Source organism: Fringilla coelebs, assembly GCF_963513975.1.
Source record: "Fringilla coelebs genome assembly, chromosome: 10".
NCBI classification, from domain to species: Eukaryota; Metazoa; Chordata; class Aves; order Passeriformes; family Fringillidae; genus Fringilla; species Fringilla coelebs.
The window spans coordinates 16,016,964-16,023,689 of NC_140036.1; positions in this window are offsets into that span (position 1 = coordinate 16,016,964).

Here is a 6,726-nt window from a genome sequence, read left to right on the forward strand (position 1 = left end):
AGCTCAATGGCCTTGGCTGGACCCCTGAAGATCTGTCAGTGTCACAGCAACACTGGCCACCAGGCTGGAGAGGGATCCCAGAACTTTGAGCATCCCCCTGCAATGGTCAGCGCGGGGCAGTGACAATGCCCCCAGCCCTGGCCCCAGCACAGCAGGAATGGGGCTGGCTCCCCTCTGCCCCAGGTCTGGAGCCACCCCACTGATAGGGAGGGCAGGGAGCCCTTCCCACAGCTGGCCCATAGATAAGGCCCATGTGTTCCCCACTGATTGCCCCAGGAGACAGCTGGAGGGGCAGGAGCCACCATTCCTTGGAGAGATGGCCAGGAGGGGCAGTGGGTGATGAGGGCAGGGGGCTGCTGCAGGGCTGTGAGACACTGGGCCCTCTGGATCCCTCCTCTGGGCAGGTGAAGGTGCTCGGGCTGCCCTGACAGCACAGCTGGGGTGGGAGAAAGGGTGGACCCCCTGGCAGGGCAACAGCCCTCCACAAATCCTCCCCTTCCAGTGGAGACCAGTCCTCTGCCACTGGAAAACACTTCCCAGCGCCCTGCAAACCCACAGGGCTGCATCACAAGCTTGCTGCATGGCAGAGTCAGGGACCCCACTGTGCCTCAGTTTCCCCAGCTGTAAAATGGGGCATGAGTCCTGCAGCATGAGAGTATAGAGGGCTCAGTCTCTCATTGCTCTGGTGCCTGAGGAAAGATCCATGCCAGGTGTTATTTAGAGAACAAGCTGGTATTTTAGAAGAGGGGATACTGTCCTGGAAGCCAGCTGGCTGCCTCCAGTCTCTGCCTCAAGGTCACCAGGAAAAATGCTGGCCTTGGAGAGGTTTGGGGTAGGAGTCCTTCTGGCTGCAGCTTCCCCTTCTGGGCAGGGAAAATCCCCTTTTCCCAGCACGAGGCAATCAGAATAATTCCTGTGAGAGACCCCAGCCCCCACATCTCCTGCCTGGCCATGGGTGATGGGACACTCCCAGGAGGTGGCCATGGGACAGCGATGGTGGGGTGAGAGTGGCAGAGGGCAGCACACAGGGGAGCACAGGGCAGAGCTGGGGACTTTTGCTAACCAGAACAGCTCACTGTTTCACCAAAATTCAGCCCCAGATGTCTAACCTTCTTGGGAAGCAGAAGTGCTGCAGAGGGTGTGTGGGCAAAATCTCCCCGTGCTCCAGCTCTCAGAAACACTGCTCTGCCACAGCTGGGGGACCAGCTCTTGTGCACAGCCTTGGTGACACCCCCAGGGACCCTCCTGTCCCTTCCCATACAGGTCTGGGTGCCACCACAGATGCTGCCAGCCTGACTAGGTTTCCATGCTGCCAGGCTGGGAAGAGAAGTGAGACATTGGCACAACCAGGATGTCACTGTGTCTGTCCCAGAGCACCTAAAGGGGTCACCCCACAGGGACGTGGCTTGTGAGCCCTCAGCAGCCCAGCTGCAGCTCAGGTCAGCAAGACACCTCTTCCCAAAACTGCTGAGATCATTTGACCGCGTGCATATGTTCACAGAAAAGCCACACATAATGTATACACAGACACCCATAAACGTGTACGTGACTTTCTACACTATCTAGGATCTTGTACAGCGCAAATAAACTGCGATCAGCTGGGATGGGTGTGCCCCCAAGAGTGGAACTCTTCCCCACAGCTGGCTTATCGCCCATGCCATAGCCCCCGTCATGCTTCCAAACCATTCCTGGGGTACTGGCCCACCCAAGGGTCCCCTGGCCCCACAGATGACCAAAGGGGCTCCCCCGGGCAGGGGGCTGCCCTCTGCAATGCCCAGCATTCCACAGGTCATCGCCCAGACAGAGAAGAGGAAGAGGACGGTGGGGCCTGTTCCTGGTTTGGGAGGAAGGGGAGCCCACCATGAGAAGAAAGAAGCCCAAGAGAAGCTGGAAGAAACCTTTCTATGATCTGGATCGAGGCCATCAGAGCAGCTTTGATGGCCCCAGCCTTCTCCTCCCGTTTCAACAGAGCCTCACAGATGGGGTACCTGATAACACCCCCAGCTTCTGCCCAGCCCTTCTGGCCCCCTTTCTGTTTGCTTTTCCTCCCAGCAGTTCCATGTCCGATGGTGCTGCCCTGGGCCAGGAGGGAAGTGACCAAGCTGTGGGGCTCAGCGTGATGAGGGCTTTGTGTCCTTCAAAGGGGACGAACAAACGGCCAGCGGTCCCAGCCTGGCCGGGGGGATCCTGCGGAAATACCACGGCCAGCACTCTTGGGAGCTGCTTCCTGCCTGCTCCAAGGCTTTGGAGGCAAAGAAGTCTTTTCCTGCCGCAAGGTAACATCTGCATTTCCAATGTGTGTCCCAGTGACATGCCACTGGTTTCTTAGAGCCACCCCCAACCTCTGAATGAAAAGGCACCTTGTTTGAAAAACAGAGGGGTCTTTTTCTGCTACAGCTACCTAAAGTAACCACGTCACTCCTGATGTTTGCTTTGGTGAAGGATGAGGTTAACACGCCCTCTGAGTGGGCTGTGAGCGTTTTCTTTGGTCAGGAGCTTTATTTTCATACTCGTCTGTCTTGCAAGAAGCTCACAGGGGAAAATGCTGAGGCTTTAAAAAGTCAGATGGACAGTAGAGACACTGTGTTTGTGGAAGGGAGGTGCTGCTCCCCTGATGACCCTGAGCCTTCCCAGCTCTGTGACACTCACCCACCAGCCTTGGCCACCCCACGGGGTCACCCATAAGCACCTGAGTCAGGCATAGGAAGTAGTCCCACCTGCTTGGGGAAGGCCTTCAGCCCTTGGTGGGACTTCTTCAGCTGTCCCAAGTGATTCTGCCTCCCAATGCAGGTGGGAAAGCATCCCGAGTACAGCTCAATGGGAAAAAACACCTTCCCTTCCTTTCCTGTCGCCTCTACCAGCACCAGATCCACAACAAGGTGCTGGGCAAGCACTCCCACCTGCTGCTTGCTCCCTCCTGCTTTGGCAGGTCGGGGGGCAGAGGGATGGGAGGGGATGGACATGCCTGGAGAGGTGTGGGCACACTCAGGCTGGGAGCATGTGTGGGTAGGGGTGTACATGTGTACGCACATGTGTGTGCGCCCCAACTTGTGACGTACATGTGTGGGACACGTGGGTTTGTCCACCTGGCTGGCATCCACACCCGTGAGCACAGCACCCTCTGGGGTGCAGGGAGCTGAGGCAGAGGTGCTGGGGGCCCAGCATCACCAGTTCTTGCTGGCAGCCAAGCAATACTCAGCCCTGGACAAGCCTCTCTCCTGGGTGTCACTTCTTCCCCAAGTCCCTGCTGTGGGACAAAGCACAGGGACAAGGCCTTTCAGCCCCAGTCTCCAATGATGAGGAAGAGAAGGGAGGGCTGGAGCAGCACTAGGAGGGTGCACATCACCCTGGGCCCCTTTGCCATTTTTGCATCACTGAGTAATAAATAAAACCTCCAAATTCACATCTGCCATGAAAGCCACCGGGATGTGCTCAGGCAAAGAAAGGGGCTTTCTCCAGAGAAGGGTAATGACAGTGAGCAAACTCCACGATGGCATGAGGCTGAGGAGGGAGCCTGCACTGGCACAGGGGGCTCAGCAGCCTCCAGGGCAGTTCTCGTGGACATCCTGAGCCAAGCAGAGCTAAAGGAGAGTCTGGTGTTAGAAACAGACCCTGCTGACCATGCCTTTACAGACCACAGATGACTAAAAGTCAGGAGCTAAAACCAAACACAGCCCACTATTCACTGGAGGAGTGGGGAAGAGAGCAGGGGAAGTTGTTTCCATTAGTTTGACCTGAGAGTTTTTCTAGCTGCAGGAAAGACTTTGACTCTCAGGCCACCACAAGACAAAAATACAAACTGATTTTTTTTTCCCCTAGGGTAAAATCAGCTCTTCCCACTGAGCAAGAGCCCAGCCCTGCCCTGTGTGCATCCCAAACGATGCCTGCCAAGACAGAGGGGGACAGGCAAATTTTTTCCTCCTCCTAGCCTGCCATGGACATTTGCCCTTGAAGGGGACCTGGGGGGACAGTGCCTGCCAGGGACAGGAGGCTGTTGCACGGCAGACCAGCAGGCGTGGGAAGGTCAGCAATTTGGCTGAGGCACAGGCTGCTTATTCCAAGAGCTGGGAGGGTTACAGTCCTTCTCCAAGCACACACTTCCCGGGGGATTTGCCCTTGAGGCACTGACCTGGTTCTCCTGTCCCAGGGAAAACAATTGCAGACTCACATTTACATAGACCATGTCTGTTGCCTGCCCATGCCTGGCAGTGGGGGCTGGCTGCAAACTGCAGCCCCTGGGTTTCAGCTCAGCCCCTGGGATGCCACAACAGTGCAAGAGAAAGGCATGAGCCCCCAGAGCCGTGTCAAGAACCTGAGCGAGGAAAGCATCCCATCCCTGGCTGCCAGAGACAAATTAAGGTACCCTGGTTAGAACACCACATCTCATTCTCTGCTCCATAAATAAACCTACAAGGCACATGGCATCCCCTGGGTCCCCGTGGCACAAAGCTGCACACAGCAGCCGGGGGCAGGTGTCACAGCTGCCACCAATGCAGAGAGGAGGCAATTAGCAAGTAGTGAGAAAGCTCCTGCTCTCCCTGTCCAGCCCCATTGTGCTAATCCCACCCCAATTAAAGCCCCCTCTTTGCTTTCAGATATTGCTATGAAAGATTAATCCACCCTAAAACAAGGTATTTCCAGCAGGTCAACAAGACAAAGCCAACTCTCAGCTTGCAAAAGGCTCTGGCACCTGCCTGGGAGCATTTAATTACCCTGACAATGGTATCAAGAGAAGAAGGGCCATGAGACCCCTTCAATCACAAATCCGCAGAGGAGGCTTTGCCTGCTGCTCCCACATGCCTGGGGCCAGCACCTGCAGGCTGTGGCCTCTCCCCAGGAGCAGAACCATCATCCAGCCCTCTTGGGGACACCTTTTCTCCCTCAGAGCCTGCAATGCTGCACACGGTACTGGCTTTTTTATGTCGGGCTTTTCCTTTGTCCTTTGCACTGCTCTTACACCAATAAACGCACATTATAAAAAAAAGCAAAGGAGGGGACGGTTCTAATCTCTAAGTCAACATGTGCCCTTATCACAGAGGGTGGTTCCCACTGAGCAGGCTCACACTGTCTTGTATCCAAAAGCAGCAACGTGTGCACACGCTGCAGAACAAATCGGAGGCAAAACTCTCCGGGGCTTTCCAGGCCCTTTGGGAGCACAGGAGTGAGCAGCCAGGGATTCTCGCAGGACCAGGTCCTGCTAGAGAGGTACAGCAGGTACTGCAGGACCCCGCCGGGCAGGCACATGTCCAGCATACCAAACAAATCACTCCCACCATATCTTCATGTCCTTTCATGGCTCTGTCCAAGGCATTGCACAGAGCTGTTCCAAGGCTGTTAAGTAACAGTAACTTTCCTGCTGGCCTTCTTGAGCAGAACACCACATTGTATGCGTCTTGTTTTCTAGGATTTTAACCACCAAGTCTGGAAAGGAAAAACCCCAACAAGCCCTCAGCTGTAGCAAATGCTGATTCAAGAGAAGTGCTTACAAAACTGCACGTGAAGCACTTTGGAAAAGTGACTTGCCTGGAGGTGCACTGAAAAAGGAGAGACTGTGCACAACACTCCAGATACAGCACTCCAGATGAGCAGGAGCCAGAACAAAGCGGACCAAGAGAATTCATGACAGGCCCCGGTTTTCAAGGAAGAGACCCACATGACTGTGTCCCAGCTCCTGTGTTCTCTCCCCGCTGATTTCTTTTCCCTTTCCCCTTCCCCTAACTCAGACCCTTGGCCCCCTTGTGCCGGGGCCAGTCCATGGGTAGCCATCAAGCACACGGGCTTTTTTCGGCAGTGCAGGGTGAGACGGACCTTTGATGCGCCCCAGGGCGGCCACGCAGCGTCCCCCTGCTTTTCAAAGGCCGCTCCTCGGCTATTGTGTTCACATCCTGAGCTTGTTTGTACACTTGCTGGAGGGCCCGGCCCCGCAGCCCCCCTGCCACAGCCGCAGCCGCCCTGACCCGCAGATAAAAGCAGGGGCTCCCGGGGCAGGGCTGCTATCAGAGCAGGGACACACGGCACCGCCGAGGCGCAGCTGCCAAGATAGGCAGAGCTCTGCCAGGCCGACCCTGCAGGGGTGAAGGCTCCGGGTCAACAGCAGCCCCTCAGAGCTGCACCAACCCTGGCTGCAGCCAGGCACTTGGCTCTTGGCAGCGGCGGTATCAGCGCCCTGCACCAAGGGATGTCCTGGCACTGCTGCTCTCCCCCTCGGCTGCCCTTGGGGAGAGCCAGCAGCTCGCCAGCAGAGGTAACTGCCAGGCAGCAAGCAACACTAAAGCTGCCATAGTTCTTTGATCATCCTTCATCACAGAGCGGGATAACAGTCCGCCCTCCTCCCTGTAGGTAAGGTGGGGTGGTGCAAGGAGCACAGAGGGTTCCCCACGACTTGGTGTTAAAACCCCAGTGAAACAGAGTCTTTGCAAGCCAGGAAGCCCCGTTAAAAGAGCCAGACTGTTTTAGTCCCACTGGGGCAGTGTACAAGCACGAGCCTCTCTGCTGGGCCTCCATACCAGCCCCTGGCAAGCAGAGCAGCAGTAATGAGCATCACTGCATCCACATCCCTCCTTGTGTGACAGGAGAGATGGGGCGATGAGACTCCACATTGCAGGAAGGAAAAAAAAAAGAAAAAAAAATCCCAGAGGATTTTGAGGGGGTGGTCCATGGGATATCCCAGGTCAGCAGCTTTATAGGAGCAAGAGCCCACACTGTCCTCAGCCCCACATCTCTCCT